General features: G+C 43.6%; 1 long non-coding RNA gene across 1 annotated transcript; it reads left to right on the top strand.

Moving 5' to 3' along the window:
• The first annotated feature begins 1,282 nt into the window (after positions 1 to 1,282).
• Positions 1,283 to 7,593, top strand: LOC116086326. Its single transcript, XR_004116871.1, has 4 exons — positions 1,283 to 1,367; positions 1,453 to 1,580; positions 1,691 to 1,815; positions 7,408 to 7,593. It is a non-coding gene; the product is annotated as an uncharacterized LOC116086326 (long non-coding RNA).
• Positions 7,594 to 7,599: the final 6 nt, after the last annotated feature.

Genomic DNA, 7,599 nt, shown 5'->3' with positions numbered 1-7,599 from the left:
CAGTCCACTGACTCTTCTTTAACTGCACCACCAGGGTGATATAACCACCAGGGCAAGAAAAACAAGAAGAGATAACACCCAAAAAGAATAAGCAGAAAAAATAATGAAATTCAGGGATGGATGAAATCAGTTAATTAGAAAGAATAACTAAAAAAAATGACAAAGAGTCAATGAATTGGAGAGTTGGTTCTTTGAGAAAACCAAAATTAACAAACTTTTAGACAAATTCACCTAAACCTGCATAGCAGGCAATGGGGCTAGAAGAGCTCAAATGCCCACCTTTGAAATAAACTCATCTTGGGTGGGGTGGCAGGCATGGGGAGGGGGGAGGCAACAGGGGTTTGTTTTTGTTTGTTTCTTTGTTTTTTGGAGGGGAAACTAGGAATGGAGAAATTTACATGTAAATAAAGAAAATATCTAATAATATATATATAAAAGAAATAAACTCATCTTTAAAATTGAGTGTGTAGATAAACAGGCCTCATAATCATGAAGGAAAGAAAAACGTATGTTCAACAGTATTTTTATTTTCTTATGTTATAAATGTTATTATTGAAAAGCTTGTAAATAAATAAAGCCACCACACACATGAATTATTTTAACATGAACCCAAGGCAGTCTAGCTGCTGCCTCACACTGTTATGGTTGAACCGGGTCTGTGTGAGACAGAGACAGGAGAGGGTAACGTTTTCTGAGGTCTTCCCCGCCTGTGGGAGCTGAATACTCTTGGTCTTATCTTGAAAAAGCAAACATTTACACAGCTACCCTAGGAAACGGTTGTCCAGTTAAATTATCAAACACCATTGTTTACTGAAGAAAAAACGACCTAATGGCTCCACATATCTGAGTCTATAGATGTGCTTAAGCTGCAGTAGAAACATTCTTTCAGAGATCACAGAACCTAGAGACCACCCAGAGGTGTCACATAGGCAGGGCCTTTAGACATTTATGTGTGTTTCACTTTACCATTTTCTGTTTCGAGCTGTACTCTTTACATTCTAGACCACCACATCAATCACATAAAAACAGAATAAAATGCATCGGGGAGAGGCAGCTTCTTTCCTGTGTCTTTTTGCCCAGCCTAGCTCTGCAACATGAAATCCTTTTTCCCTTGGTTCTAAGGAGGCTCTTGCATACCACAGCAGGACAGAGCATCCTTCCCCCAGAAACTTGCAGCTGTTCCTCAGGAGCAGCTGGGCCTTTTGAACCGGCCTGGAATACTTACCCTTTGCTGTGTCAGCCTGGGGCCTCCTTAGATGGTAAGTTCCTTTAGCAATGCTAAGCGTTTGGCTTCTGCTTTGGCAGCCTGGAGAGCTTGGAAGAAACGCTGAGTGAAACTGACCTGGCAGGAATATTCTTCCGAAAAAGTATCCTTTCAAAATTTTAATCCATGTTTTAAAATTGAATTTGATAATTGTAATTGTTATTTAACCGACGGCTTGTTATCTCTAGATGTGATGTTGTCTTCATCCCTCAGCTTCCCTTCTGTTTTCGAAATGAGTTCCCTTCTGTTTTCGAAGCCTAATCTGTCAGCACTCACTAATCCCCAGGAGACCTTGAGTGATCTTCAGCCAGATTAGGTAGGAGGAGGTTTAAGTGTACTTACTGTGAATGCATCGAGTGCCTAGAGCAGGATGGAGGCCAGAGAAGTTGGCCTTGCGTCCTGGAACTCCATCTCTGTTCTGTGCAGGCAATGTGAGGAGCCAGACCCCAGATACTCACCGTACACGGTGGTGAGGATAGGAGAGGCAGAGATGAGGGCTTATCACCGTTTCTTGGGGAGCTGCACCAGCCTGGAATACAGGGCAAATAAAGGTAATGGTGCGTTTGCATTTTTTTCCCATTTCTTCTCATTGCTTCTAGAATAATGACTTAACTAAGAAATTTTAGAATTAAATTAAAAGAATTATTTTACAACTGTTCCTTCTTAAAGAGTTTAAAGAAGAGTTTTAAATAAGCACCAGTTAGCTATTATAATTCTGGAAGTAGTCATTTATTGAGATAGGCTCACAATAAAAATAGATGATCAGCTGAAAGAACCAGGTTATAAGATAGTATGTTGCAGCTGTGAAGGCTTACTTTCAAAGCAGAGACATCTGTGTGCAGATCTATATGCATATTGAAAAATCACCTACCAATGTTTACTGGTTCATCAAGGTAAAAGAATATTTCATCAAGGTAAAAGAATGTTTACTGGGTTCATAAGGTAAAAGAAGAGTATTTTTAAAATTTTTGTTCAGGTATACTTTCTATTTAAAAAGAAACTGAAATATATTGCTCTTATATAATGAAAATAAGAACACACAGGATTAATTCGATGGGTTGAAGGAAAGCACTGAGTCTGGCAGGATTCTTGTTGAACACGTGACCTAGTAACATGGATGCAGTGAGTGGGAAGGGTAGCACTCCTCTGCGTGGGCTCTGAGGAGAGTGGGAAGGGTAGCACTCCTGCGTGGGCTCTGAGGAGAGTGGGAAAGGTCGCACTCCTCTGCGTGGGCTCTGAGGAGAGTGGGAAGGGTAGCACTCCTCTGCGTGGGCTCTGAGGAGAGTGGGAAGGGTAGCACTCCTCTGCGTGGGCTCTGAGGAGAGTGGGAGGGGTAGCACTCCTGCCTGGGCTCTGAGGAGAGTGGGAAGGGTAGCACTCCTCCTGCGTGGGCTCTGAGGAGAGTGGGAAAGGTCGCACTCCTCCTGCGTGGGCTCTGAGGAGAGTGGGAAGGGTAGCACTCCTCTGCGTGGGCTCTGAGGAGAGTGGGAAGGGTAGCACTCCTCTGCGTGGGCTCTGAGGAGAGTGGGAGGGGTAGCACTCCTCTGCGTGGGCTCTGAGGAGATGGGAAGGGTAGCGCTCCTGCGTGGGCTCTGAGGAGAGTGGGAAAGGTCGCACTCCTCTGCGTGGGCTCTGAGGAGAGTAGGAAAGGTCGCACTCCTCTGCGTGGGCTCTGAGGAGAGTGGGAAAGGTCGCACTCCTCTGCGTGGGCTCTAAGGAGAGTAGGAAAGGTCGCACTCCTCTGCGTGGGCTCTGAGGAGAGTAGGAAAGGTCGCACTCCTCTGCGTGGGCTCTGAGGAGAGTAGGAAAGGTCGCACTCCTCCTGCGTGGGCTCTGAGGAGAGTAGGAAAGGTCGCACTCCTCTGCGTGGGCTCTCTGTGTCTCTCTCTGCGGACTTGGAAGCTAGCAAGGCAGACGCTCTTAACTGAAGCACTTGCTTGTTTTCAGGGCTTCTGCTCTGTGGAAGGCCCTCCCCCCCTGCTGGGCCCCTGCTGCTCAAGTCCTTTGGAGAGCCTCCCTACTGGGAAGCTTTTTTTTTTCCTCTGAAAATGTTTATGTTACATTTATTCCTCTTTGGTCGTGGGAAAAGGATTAAGCCCAGTGCCTCTGTTGCTCCAGTTTCTTCATTGATATTTGGGCTGTTTCCTTGAATGGAGTGAGTTATTAAAAGGAGAGGTGTACTTCTCTGGTAAACTCCATGCTGTTTTCTGATGGAAGTCATTCCTGCAGACGTTGTATTCTGTACAAGCCTCTGGCTTGTAAAGGACATGGGTTAGATTTTCAAAGGCAAGTGTCACAATATATTTGCTACACAGTCAGACTTTGCCTTCATACTTAAAATACGCATGTGCTCAACTAACTATACACCACATAAAATCTTTATAGATCTTGAATTCAAATATCAATCTTTGTCCTAAGTTTACTAAAATTAAATGTACTAAGAACTGTACAGTTTGTTAGCTGTGAGAAGAGGATGTATTTTGAAAGAATGAGAGAAACTTCTTAGGGGTGTTAAGCAGAGCTAAGACTGATATATTCCTCAGGCTATTAACCCTAAAACTGCCACAGAAGAAATGTTAGGCCCAAAGCTTCAATTTCCAGAAATGTTTGTGTACATCTAGATAATGGTTTTTATTGAGTAGTATGAGAAACAGTCTAGTAGACAGCCCCCAAACAGCTTCTCTGCTGAGCTCAGTTCCACACACAACAGGAACCAGTGTGTGCTTCATTCCAGGTGGAGTCAACAGCATTAAGTTGTTTTTTGTTTGTTTGTTTGTTTTTTTAGTATTAGAAATGCAGAATATTTGCCCCATTGAATTGGAACCTGCATTTTATTTTTCATCCACTGATTAATTTACTCATTCACTTTACATGCCATCCGTAGCCTCTCTCTCCTCTCCTCCCAGTCCCGCCCCCCACCCCCTCTCACATTCTCCCCTCCCCTTCTTCTTAGAGAAGGGGAGCACCTCTCTACCATCACACCCTGGCACATCAAGTCTCATCAGGATTAGGTGCATCCTCTCCCACTGAGGCCAGACAACACGGCCCCGCTAGGCCACTCTGTTGCAGTTTATTTTTTTATTCAAGAGATTTTCATACAGTACATTTTGATCATGTTTCCCCTTCCTAACTATCCCCATATCCTGTCTACCTCCCCACCTATCCTCCCAGCTTCCTGTATTCTCTCTTTCAAAAACAAACAACAAAAATAAAAAAACCAAAATCCAATAAGACAAAAAAAAAAAAATCCCCAACAAAATGAAATGAAACAAAAATCCAACAACAACAAGTACTACTACTACAGAAACACTTGAAAATTGCTATGAAATATAATATGGTGGGTAGTGCTGCTGGTGGTAGACATGGTGCCTGGCTATCCCATGCCAAGCTGTCCCCTGAGAAATCAAACCATGCAATAGACCTGGTATAAGGAAGGTTTATTTGGGGTAAATGAAGGGAATGAGGACCTGGAGAAGGGTAGAGGTAGGCAGAGCCACAAGGGCAGAGAATGGGGAACAGAGGGGGACAGAAAACAGAAAGGAGAAGAGAGGAGAGAGGAACTGGGGTGGTGAGCAGTCCTTTTATACTCCACCCGCACCTGGCGCGACCATAAACAGTTGCTAGGCCCCTGGGAGGAGCCTAGTAGAATCACCAGCAAGCTAACAAAATGGATTTTTTTTTTGTTGGCCAATTACTCCTAGGCATGTGGACTGCTCTGGAGTGTGGCTGATACTCAGTGACACTTGACTGGAGAAAACTGATTTCTCCTCTCCCAGGAGTCATCTATTGCAAATAGATACTTGGTTCAGAGTGGGACCTGGTGTCCACCTCCCTGTTCAGTGCTGGGGTCCCATCTGGCTTGAACTCATTAGTTCTCTTATGACTGGAAATCACTGTTTTCTTGGGCTCCTTCACCACCTCTGGCTTTTATAATCTCTCCATCTCCTCTTTTACACAGATCTCTGTAGGGGAGGGGTTTGACAGAGACATCACATTTAGGACTAAGTGCTCCAAAGTCTCACTCTCTGCACATTGTCCAGTTGTAGGTCTCTGTTAGTTCCTGTCTTTTGCAAGAAGATTCTCTGATGGAGGCTGAGCAAGACACTGGTTTATGGATATAGCAACATGTCATTAAAAATAATTTCATTGCTAGCGTTTTTTTTTTGTTTGTTTTGTTTTGTTTTGTTTTTTTAGCAGATTAATACTCGTGGAATTTCCCTTAGGCCTAATCCCAGACTCCTAACCACTTAAGCAGTGTCAGGTGTGGGTTCCGTCTCATGGAATGAGCCTTAAGGTCAAACAAAACGTGGCAACTCCTCCCCTAAAATTTGTGCTATGATTGCACCAGGATATTTTGCAGGCAGGTTGTTGTAGGTTTTAGGGTTTGTAGCTGGCTGATATTCATGACTACTCTCTCCTCCTATAGCATTCGGGGTATCTTCCAGAACAATGAAATGCTAGTCAGTAGGGGGTGAAGCTTCTAGCTGAGAATCAGATTGACTTTGTGTTTAATGACATTACTCAATGTTATCTTCAGCAATAGGACCTTGCCATCGGGTTGTGGAGCGCAATCAATAACCTTGTCAGTAGCTTGTAATGTCGGAAGGGGGTTCTCCACAGGACTTCTTTGGCCAATGACTTAACAAGATACAACCCATTCCTAGCACTGGAAGTTTTGCTTGGTGGCATAAGATGTCTAGCTAGGCATATATGCAAAGAACTCTATAACTGCAGAGTTACTTTCTCGTCCATGTTCATTGCTGCTCTGTTCATAACAGTCAGGAAATGGAACCATCCTAGATGGTTCACATACATTGAGGGAAGCCAAGGCAGAAACGAGGAAGGAACCTAAAAGTTGATGCAGAAGCCATGGAGGGATGCTGCTTACTGCTCTGCTCCTCATTGTTTGCCTGCTTTCTGTTAAAATCAGGGACTACCAGCCCAGGGGTGGGCCTCCCTCATCAATCCATAGTGAAGAAAATGCCCTAAAACCTTGCCTGCCTTTAGCCCGATCTTATAGAAGCATATTTTCCAATTGAGGTTCCCTCTTCTTAGATGACTTTAGCTTGTGTCAAGTTGACCATAAAACTTGCTAGGACAGGAACCTTGGGAAGGACAAGGGGAGAGAAGAGGACCTTCCAAGGAAGGGGAAATAGAAAGTAGTGTTATGGAGAAACAAATGGGAAACTAGAATAGGAGGATTAAATAGGACGGGGGATAGGAAAGCAGGGTAAAGGATAGAATGGGGAAAGACCAACAAAACTAAAGGCCTTTTGAAAAACCACATGAAAGCCTCCACTGTAGAAACTTCATGAAATATATACACACATGAAAGAAGTTTAAATGGAGTTATCTATACTTTGCATTTTATTGTTCAGGTCCTGAAGGAAGGGCTCAGGTTTAATTAAGACTACATACTGATCTGGCAGAGTCTGGATGCCGGGTTCCAGCACTCATATCCCCTGGGTTACAACCAATTGCCTTAACTCTCATCCCCAACACCTCTGGCTTCTGTGGACATTGATCTCTCTGCCACTCTCTGTCTCTGTCTCTGTCTCTGTCTCTGTCTTTCTCTCTCTCTCTCTCTCAAAGTAAATCTTAAAACATACTTTTAAAAAGTTCTAGTGATTTGAGAAGTCATTGTAGAGAGTTTTAAAATTTGCAGGGGGAGTACCCTGAATGCTAGCACTAAAACAGATTCTTTTTTTTTTTTTAATTTGGAGAGATTGGATGCTTTAAATTTTTCTTAATATTCTCTAGGTCCTTGATGGTTTTCATTTGGAATTACACAGGTGATGGCTCCCCACACTCAATATTAGAATTATCAAAGGAAATGATCAGAATGCCTTTTCAAGTTTCAGTTGTAAGGGAGCTCAAGAAATTGTGTTAGTCATCTCTGTGACAAACATTGTGACAGAGATGAGGAGATTATAGGGAGCACAACTTTTTGGGAGGTTGGATAATAAGGAAGGTTAGCTGGATGCTTTCTCTGCCTGCCTGCGCTAGGAGGTTTTTACCCCAACATCTGGCTCCCAGGTCTTTATAGGTAAAATCAAACCTTTGAGGTTTTGTTAAAAACAAAAATTTACACTTTGTGAGAAGCATTTAATAAGCTGATTAATTGGTCCTTTCTCTTATCTAAGCACTTCCAGTAATCAGCACCTCCCTGCTCTCCAAAGCTGGACAGACTCTTGATGTCAGCTGTGCTGCAGTCTGCAAACCATCAATAGAATTCTGACAGCTGCCTGGTGCTTCCCAGCCATCAATTAAGAGATCCACAGCTGCCCGGTCCTTCCCTGCCCTCGACTAAGAGATCCACAGCTGCCCGGTCCTTC

This window comes from Mastomys coucha, unplaced genomic scaffold (genome assembly GCF_008632895.1).
Source record: "Mastomys coucha isolate ucsf_1 unplaced genomic scaffold, UCSF_Mcou_1 pScaffold12, whole genome shotgun sequence".
Lineage (NCBI taxonomy): Eukaryota > Metazoa > Chordata > Mammalia > Rodentia > Muridae > Mastomys > Mastomys coucha.
The sequence above is the reverse complement of the archived record's forward strand: the minus strand, read 5'-3'. Positions and strand labels throughout refer to the sequence as shown.